The 9,633-nt window shown below is 46.1% G+C and overlaps 1 protein-coding gene across 1 annotated transcript in view; it reads right to left on the bottom strand.

Annotated features, from left to right (window-relative positions):
- Window positions 1–7,875, bottom strand: part of LOC144145945 (gastric triacylglycerol lipase-like) — a 42,883-nt gene extending 35,008 nt beyond the window's left edge. The window contains exon 1 of the mRNA XM_077677814.1: window positions 7,503–7,875. The gene's annotated coding sequence lies outside the window, so the exon portion shown is untranslated. The remainder of the gene's footprint in view (window positions 1–7,502) is intronic.
- Window positions 7,876–9,633: the final 1,758 nt, after the last annotated feature.

Below are 9,633 nucleotides of genomic sequence, written 5' to 3' on the forward strand. Positions count from 1 at the left end.
TGTGAGCATGGCAGACGAGGGCGATATTGAAACGCAGGACCGCAGAGTTACAGCATGCACACATTTTGTTGCTGCTGTTGTTCCTTCGAGTAGGGCACATGACCAATCAGGGGATCGGGTAGCCATCATTGGTTGGAGAAAAAAAGTTATTTAATTGGGGCGCACCGTAAATGATAATTTAAAGGGGTTGGAAATCACTTGGATTGCCTGAAAAAAAAAAGAAAAATTCGAGGCAAGAGTAAATGATTCCAATTAAAATAAGCTCCAATTGTTATGGAGTTCAATATTGTGAAAAATGTGAGCAAGTAGCCGAGGCAACACCTAACATTAAAGGCACCATGCACTCTCGACACAAACCAACGACAGTCCGCGCACCCCAACGCGCTGGCCTATTCGAGAAGAAGGGGAGCTCGGAAAGGCGTCCCCACCCATGCAGCTGCGCAGTTACTATAGGTTCTGAAAAAGCGCATGTGCATAAATAATAGAGCAAGAGAACATGCGTACAGGTTCGTTAAACAGTCCCGCCAGACAATCTTCCAGCGCCCACGGGGCATGTGAACTTCGTGGGTGGTAATTAGTGAAAGCGGCGATTTCTAAAAACACGCACACACGGGAATTTAGAATGCTTTGCACGTTTTACGCATTTTTTTTTGTCTTACATAGTTCCAATTATAAAGCAAAGGAAACGCAACTGCGCTGGTGCCCGGTCAATCCACCTGACAGAGTTTAATTGTCTGAACGAACAATAAAAAGAAAAAAAAATATAATAACAGTGGTCGTGTGTTTCAATCAACCTTCCCTTCAGTGTCATTTTTCTTGTCCAGTGCTTTGTGTTTATTCGGGGCTTTTGTTTTGCACTAATGGCCGTTTGTTCTGAAGTAATGAACAATTTCTAATTACCAGTGGAGAGAAACAGTTCATTACAAATGTTAATATGTCGTTCCAGCGATTAAAAACGTGACACCGCCAGCTTTGAAGCATTATTCCGTCACCACACGGCCGTGCTTACGTCAATTAACATTGCATAAGATGTCCACGCAGCTGGACAGACGACATAGAGCACTTGAGCTGCGCCGACGGCATGCAATTTCGTTGTTTCGAAGATTTACTTATTCCCGCGATTTTGTAAGTGTTCTTCCATTACCGTTAGGCCGTCTGCATTTGTACCCAATAAAACGGTTTAGCGGGTTTACAAAATGTTTCCGTACTTGTGTTCTGTCCTTGTTTCCGGAACGCTATGAAATTTTCTTACGGTGCGTTTCTCGCTTAATACGGAGCACGTATGCGGACTCTATGGTTGGAACTCCCACATTTACTGTTCATTCAAGCCATCCACTATTCCAAGGGGACAGCTTAGCGGTTCCGAGATTACATCTCAGCGGCCGCGGTGTTTCATCTTATGCGTTGCCTAAGTGTCCTTTTTTTTTTTTTTATCTATACCGAATAACAGTATAACCGGGAACTAAGGCAGAAAACAGGAGCTCTCATTTTGTATGTCTATTTTCTGTTGCTTACTTTGTGCTAGATTTTCCAATGAGTTTTTTTTAGTCCATGCACACATACGAACGGACGGCTGTGCGTAGTTAACGATGTCGTTCTCAACTGCCACTGTGAATTCGGTGGATTAGCTCTGGTTCTGTAAATCATAAAACGTTCTCCTCTTGCCCGGGTTGCTTCAAAGGTACCGGTATGCAGCAGGATGGCGCAATCGGCGCAGCACGCTTTTGGCCCTATCGGCGCAGCAATCCCGTCACTACTAGTATTTGTTCGTTTATTTTTCTTTTCACCTTCAACAGCCTCTACTGCCTTGAAGCGATAGAGATTGCATAAAGTGCAAATATCATTTAATAAGTGATCCTGCCGCTCGGCATCAACAACGCAAACGAAACTTCTCTTGTGCCTACAGGTGGGCAATGCAGGAAGCTGCGTGGCTGGAAGGGTGCGAAGGCGGTGGTGCGCGGCGTGTACTCGCATTGACGTCAATCGCGTACGCCGTCAGCCGCGCAGGGGCCACCACTTCCTCCACTTTTTCCCCCAGCCGCACAGCGCCGGACGGACTGTGTGCATAGCTTGCGGCAGAAACTAACTGCGTAATAATCACGGCCCTCGCTTGAGCAAAGGTACGAGTTTAATTAATGCGGTGACCGTAATCACGATGCTTCGCCGCTCAGTGCGGGATTACATCAGGTGTAGCGAGAAATGTGAGCGAGAAGGGGGTGCTGTTGCTATTTTTTATTTGCGTTCACGTATTTCTATACGAGCGGGAACTTCGTGCTGTAACATGCAAGACCCGCGGAAGACGTTCTTATTTGTTTTTGCTTTGACACAAGCCAGAAGCAGGGATGGTGAAGCACTTTTGGCGGAAAGAGTGACACATGGAAAGCAGGTATTAGCGTTGAGGTTCATATTGAGGTGAAATTTTTAAAAGGTTCAATTACTAGGAAAAGCTTGACTACACTAGATGCACAGTTTCATGATTGGAGAGAACTGGAAGCATCCTTTCGCGGTGCACGGGCGTGGGGCGGCTCCCCAGCACAAAAGTCACGCACCGTGCCAGAGAGTCGAAATTCGAACCACATACACAAATGCCAACAAACGTCCACATGGAAACTTGAGGCGCCTGGGGATGACAGCTGGCGGTGATTTACGAGCACACAATTACTTTCTCCGCTTTCTGCCGAGCTGTTGTGGTGGTTTCGTGTGCTTCGGGGTGTCCCCTCCGCTGGCTGCCGGCGCACTCTTTTTGTTTTCGTTCCGCGCCACGAAGAAATTCTAAGAAGACGCCTAGGTGGCGGAATCCGGCTTGGGGAGTCAGGGGTAGGGCTGCTTTTGTTTTATATCGGAGGATAGCTTCATCACAGGCCGTTATGTATATTAGGCTAAGCTGTTTTCTGTTGTGGCATTTCCTAAGATACCATCAAAATGATTTGTTGTGTTTTAACAGTGAATCTGTTTAGGAAATCGAAATTTGTCGTGTCCGCAGTTAAAACTATCAACAAATTGCTGAGCGCACGCCCTCGATCGCGTGCCTGGAGGCAACGGTCCGACAGTTAACATATTCTAGAAAATGCCTAGCGCTGGTGTGTGCGTGCCTCGCGACGACCGCCGAGCGTCCCCTGCGCATGCGTGGCAGGCCAAGCATACCAACCTAACAAGATTGGCCAAGATAAGCGAAAAAAGAATGCCAGCGTTCACCGTAATCGTGGCAACACTTCTCGAAACGAGATAGCCGCATATTAGCGTACGCCCCTCCAAGGTGATGTTCAATGATTGTCACTTCCAAAAAATGAAGGAAGCTCACACTTATAGCATAAATGATGGAGTAAAGGTCGTTGCCACAGCGAAGAAGAAGCAAATCGGCTGCAATAGTAGACACAAACCTTCGTGATGGCCGTGGAGGTTGTGTACAGCTTCGCGACCTTCAACTCTTCCGCGTTAGTGGGGGCTTCCTTCATTTTTTCTGTATTTTTTTAAAGGCTTCATCACCCATTTACAATGAACGGCTAAACACAAATGTTTGCGCTGTCTACATGTTCCATTGAGATTATGCGACAGTGCCTGTATTAACTGCTGCGTTTGAATTATGATCTACGCCTGTGTTAACGATTTATACCTCCAGAACTGCTTCGGATTATAGATGTCATAAGGGTGCAGATATTGTCAATCACACTTAACCACATGTCTTCATTTTAAGCCACCACCTCCGATTTCTCTCTTTGTCCAAGGTGAAGGAGTGATGGACCCGCCAACGCAAATATTTGAACCGACCAGCCGATCAAATTGAGCAACCGCTTTATAATGGCAAACTGGGCTCAAAACTGCACTCGTGCTATATGTCTAAGTAAAGATGCGACAAAACACTTTGAGAATATCCATTACGACTGCAGAATAAATTAAAGGGGCCATGAAAACGGTGCACATGTTTGGTATACTGTATCTGCGCGATTCTAACGTACACCTTTTTTTGCTAAAAAATTGCCTTCAGATTTGGGTGTGCGGTACAAGCGGGCTCAAACCCAAAATCGGGCAAAAACAGAAACGCTATCAACATCAACTCCTCCCCAAATCCAACTCAATTCAATCCAAAACAATCTTCCAGCATCAACTGTGTTAATTTTGGCACACCCATATTACTCAACAGTGGACTAACAGTTTGCTGAACCTTAGCCAGCTGTTTCACATATTTCTGCAGTTGCACTTAGTACCCCGTTTCAGCCGTTATAGCTACAGGGACGTACCACTATGAGTCGTCCTTCCAGGGCAAGGTGATTTTACTTCCCGACGACGAAAGTAACCGAATGACATCACGCACACTGGACGTCGCGGAGGCAAGAGTGCGCAATTGCCGTACTGATGGGAGAGCCATTTTTTTATGCAAAGCTTCATTAGCCCTGACTACGGACGTTTTCGTGAACTTGAAGTCTCCCTGGCGATATTTATAAAGAAGCAGCGAATGACACAATTGCCTATCATGGCTGAAATCTAGAACGTCAAGGCGCTTGAAATAGCAAACGCTTTGAATGTTCCCTATTTCCACACTTAAATCCAGCAAGAGCTGGATTAGCGAGTTTATAAAGTACAAGAGATTTTGGCTGCCGCCGTTGCTGCCACCGTCCAATAAAATGTCTTCTATCAGGTACGTGCCCGGTGTCATGTGTTTTTACATCTGCGCGGTAGAATTGGCGTCAAACTATTTTTTTTCCGATTTTTCTCACTCAATTTGCCGGCGCGTTACTGCCGCAGGCTTGTTAGAGTGGTGCAAATACGCTATTAGAAAGACGGCCTTGTCCTGGTAACAACAATACCTATTTCAACGCGAACTTCAAAACGTTATCGATATAACAATTAAAATAGGTAAATTAGTGTGTATTCCCAAGCCAATTTCCGGTGACGTCTCTGTGAAGTGACAAAATATTTTTTCTGCGTTTGGCGGCTGCCTACCAATGCACCGCGAAGAAACGGGACTAGGCGATGGTAGTGGGGCTGGTAGGTTTTCCGTGTTAGAAAACCAACTAGCCCGATTCCTTACCTTACTGTTGGGTTTGTTCGGTGGTATTACCTGAATGCTAGTGTGCTGTTAGCAAACCGATGACTATGTTTTCTGTGGTGGTCTCTTATGCGTCACTGCTACCCACATTCGCGGCAGCAACGCGAAATCAACATTTTTATATAGTTCTTGCGCTTTCTTTATTAAAACCTCATCTTATCTGCCTGGGACGGAGCTGAGTGAGCTACGAAAGGCTAGTTCTTTAAGTGCACAAAGTTCTATTTTGTCGTCATGGCACGTGAATAGGTTACTGACATCCTAAATTCCCTTACGATATCGTATCCGTTTACCCTTTCAGGGTGGCTGTCCACAGCAGAGATTACGGGCATAAATGAAGCTTCTAGCGGTTGTCGGGAGTGAGTTGTTGCTCCCTCGGGACCGGGACGCTATGACAGGCGCGTCGCGATAATTACGCATGTGAAAGCCGACCGCGACGGCAACAGATGACGCACACGCACGCGTGGGCCTTTTGCGCGGCATCATATTTTCTGGGCTGAGGTCGCGCGTGCTCGAGAGAACGGTGAGGGAGCGCGTTTGCGCGCGTCAGAACCTAGACTGAAGATGCCTGAGGAGATAACGGTCTCTAAAAGTAGTGGGACGATGTCTTTAGGCTGGCTGCGAAATAACACCAGCGCTTGGTAGGTGCTTGCCTCGGGCATTTCCACAATTGACGTTTTAGTATGGATAATAAAGGTAGCAGGATGATTTTCTAAAGCGGAAGCTTTCTTAGCGGTATGGAGCTCGGTCAAAATGCTAATGCCTTTCCCCATAGAACTATTGGTCCACCGGAAAGCTCTGATAAGATTTCTGGAGACACACGGAGCGCGTGTGTGAAACCGGGATTGCATTGTGTCCAGACGGCTACTTGAAAGTCGCGAAAAAGGAACGGTTCGAGATAAGACAGTACGCGCAATGATCATGAAGAACGAGTATTATAGTATACCGTTGCCTGATCAATAACGTATTTGTATACATTTAAATCGCTCGTAGGTGGATGCATTTACTTATTGCATAAAACGTCGTCCCACGGCTTTGTTGTTCGTTGGCGATTTGGGTCTTTGAAGCTTTGACGATCGATTAGACGCACTTTCAGCGAAAATCGAACGCACTTCTGGCTTTCGCGCTTCTCTCAACCTTCTTTAAAAATGGATGGTAAATCTTTGGTTGGCTGCGAAATAACCTCCGCGTATGCTAAGTGCATCCCTAGTTCATCTCCACAATTGACTTTTAAATACGGGCACTAAAAGTAGAAGGACGATTTCTTTGGGTTGCCAACGACTAAGTAACAGTGTAGGATAAGGGCTTACCTTGCGCATTTCCACAAATTACGTTTCAAACTTGTGTAGAGCGCGGATAGAGGTTGACGGCTTTAACAGTGAAATCCCTGAGGAAAATGTATAACAATCTTAGTTTGCGCAAACATTGTGCGAAAACGAGCAAAGCAGACCTCTGTGGATGTAGGAGCTTCCTGAGTGTGGAATCCGGAAGAAAATTAACTCTACAATTGGAAGTGAAGCCAACCATTCCTTACATGCATATGCACTCTCAGGGCGACTGCGCCCTACTCCTTGGCATGCCTTTCTAAAACGTAGAGAGAAATCACAGGAAGGACAGAGTGCGAAACTCGGCCAGTTGATGCTTACATGTGTACTAAAGGTAACAGCGCGAACGTAGCACACACGACATGAACGCTGCCGCTGTCCCCTTATCTCGTTAGGCTACCGCGCTTTCCTCGTTCATTCGTGAAAATCTATAGGGCGCGTGCCAGGAAAACAAAATGAGGGGATAGATAACGTCGGTGCCCAGAAAGATCGCAGCACTATTTGCGTACGAACGGCTGCGGTGAAATCACATGCTGAAATTATGAATTACGGTATATGAGGCTGAAATAGACACGTAAAGCGACGTTTAATTCATTCGACCGTGTTAAAACTTTCTATAGGAGATAGCGGCTTGTTTTTTTGTAGATACGTCCAAGGTTTGCTTTATCTCAAAACAGCCACGATCACAGCCACACTCTATATTGCTTTTTTCAGGAAAATCTAAAGAACAGGTATGATTATAGAGCTACTTGCCTTTTGGTGTTATTCTTCTCTACACTGAGTACCAATGTAATTAGAAGAGCAGCAACCCAAGGTTGTTGAGCAAAGTTTCCGCGGTTACTACCCCACGTTGCTTTACACCTACTACCGAACCTCGGCAAGGCCTGCGTTTAATAGAAGCTTAGCCTAACGTAAAGTAGCTGGTGTTTGTTTTGAAGTAACTAACTGGAATGTTGAAATTAGTACCCTTTTTCCATCACATACGTATCGCGGCACGAATATGCCCCACCGACCAGGTAACTGCATCTAATGTGGGCACATCAACACAATCCACCTAATCTGCACACACGCCTTTCTTTTCTTTTGATTACTTTCGCAGGGGAAGTGGATAGTGAAATGGCCGACATGCTTACCAAGTTGCCTCGTGACGATGTGTATTCCAGAGATTTCGCAACAGTCCCTCGCGCAGCGTCCGCAAAAACGCGAGTCCCGCGCGAGAACAAGGCTCGTCTGCTTTCACTATGCCGGAATCGGTGTCGCAGTCCAGCGCGACAGCCCACAGCTAGGAACGCATATCAGCTCCCTGGGCGCTCGCCTAGAAGCGGACCTCTCCTCATCAGTGCCGCGACGCGAACGAAAGTGAGAGATATTTGACGTCTACTCAACGCTCTTCTGCGTTATCTCTCCTCCGGTGACCGGCTTTCGAAATGCGCGCACAAAACACATGCAAACGTCGAAGTCTCTCTGGGCGCGAACACACCTCCCTGTCGTGAATCTGTTTGTGTATTTATCTCTCCGTCAGTGCGCAGCCGAGCTCCGTTCGCAGCTAGCAAAAGCTGTCAAGGTCGACAGCTTGCCGTTCGCGGACGACGCCGGCCAGTCCCGTTTCGCAAAATCGGCAGTCGTGCTAGAGGCACTGCATATCCGTCGACTACGATCGACAACCTTCGAGCCTATGGTTCTTCTGTTTTTTACGTTGCCTGTGCACTAGGCGATGTCTTTGAGTTCAGACTCATCAAAGCTGTGGCCTTAATTGATGCTGCGTAGGGAGGAACCGTTCAGGTAGAGGCTGTGAGAGCGCAGTTACTGACCCCCATACTTACGGTTTTTGAAATACCAGAGGCCTTGAGCGGTTCGTATTCGCGACGTCAGCGCTAGTAGCAAAGCGTCATCAGAATTCAACTTCCCCTCGCTTGCACTATCCGCCAACAATACGGTGTGTTAAGTTCTCCCTAAGTGAAGTTGCACTTCTATTTATGTATTTAGTAGATACTGGAGTCCCAAAACAAAGCATGTGGGCTATGAATTACACAAAAGAGTGAGTACATCCAAAACAAAGTTTTGAGAAACCATCGGGAAGTAGCACATATTTGCGAAACCGGTATCAAATCTAACAGAAGCTAGAAAAAAATTAAAGAAGAGAAAAAATTACAAGGCAAGAAAAGCAGGCACTAGTGACAGTAGCAGCGCTGAAAATGCTAACACACTGCAATACCACGAAGTTTATCAAAATCGGAGACATCACGTGCCGAAAACACATCTGGGGGCAACTTATTCCTTGAAGTGATCGATTGAGCACAACGATTTTTAAGGGGTTTTGGTCGATAATGCATAAAGTTTAAGGTCGTAACTTCTTATGTCGTTCAATTAGAATTCTCCCATCAAGTATGTGACTTATTTTTCCTTTCTTCTTAAATTCCACCAGAACATTCAGTCTTTAGTACAAAAGTGCTGCACACATAACGAGAAATTAGCATACGTGCACACTACTGCACTTCGCTCAGGGAAAGGTACTTAGCGTTTCCTCTGCGGTGAAGAACAGTTTCGACCGATAAGTTCCTGCTTCCTTTTTTTCAATCTGAATACTACAATAGAGTTTTAGGCTTCAGACTAACTCTTGCAGTAGACAAACCACATGCGCAAATTACCGATAGCGCCGTTAATCTATTGGCCCATCGCAGCCAAACACTACGATTTTGTCTACGACCGCCATCTTGTAAACGAAGTGCAGATGGGCGTTGCTAGGATGAGCCTCCCGGTGTGTACTTCAGTGGCACAAAGATTTAATAGGTTGATGTAACAAGGCGAAAATATGTTATACTGCGGCAGTATACGGCTGCCGCCGCGTTCATGCGGTTGGCCGAGGAACGGACACTGCACAGTGCCCCACAATCTATTTCGTTTTTTGAAGCATCCCACGGAACCGCAGTTTCTTTCGACGTATCTTAAACATTTGTTTTTTTTTTTTGTTACGTAACACGTTTTTAATGAATATATATATACGTGAAGTAGCAAGTGAAGAAAACCGGAAAATTTAGCATGAGTTCCAGTTAACTACAAAGCGGGATTTAGAATCGGGAGTGCGGCAACTGCCGCCGCAGCAGTCACGGTGCTTGTGGCCTGTGGCTTGCCGAATTTTACGCAGGTTGCGTAGCGGTCACCCATGTGTCCCCCGCCCCAAATTTAAGCTAAATATGAGTTCGCACATAGTCTGAGAACTTCAAAATCCACAACAAAACTAAGGATTAGTAGTGTTGTCATTTT

Source organism: Haemaphysalis longicornis, unplaced genomic scaffold, assembly GCF_048455015.1.
Source record: "Haemaphysalis longicornis isolate Haplotype H1 unplaced genomic scaffold, Haemaphysalis longicornis Haplotype H1 scaffold_7, whole genome shotgun sequence".
Lineage (NCBI taxonomy): Eukaryota > Metazoa > Arthropoda > Arachnida > Ixodida > Ixodidae > Haemaphysalis > Haemaphysalis longicornis.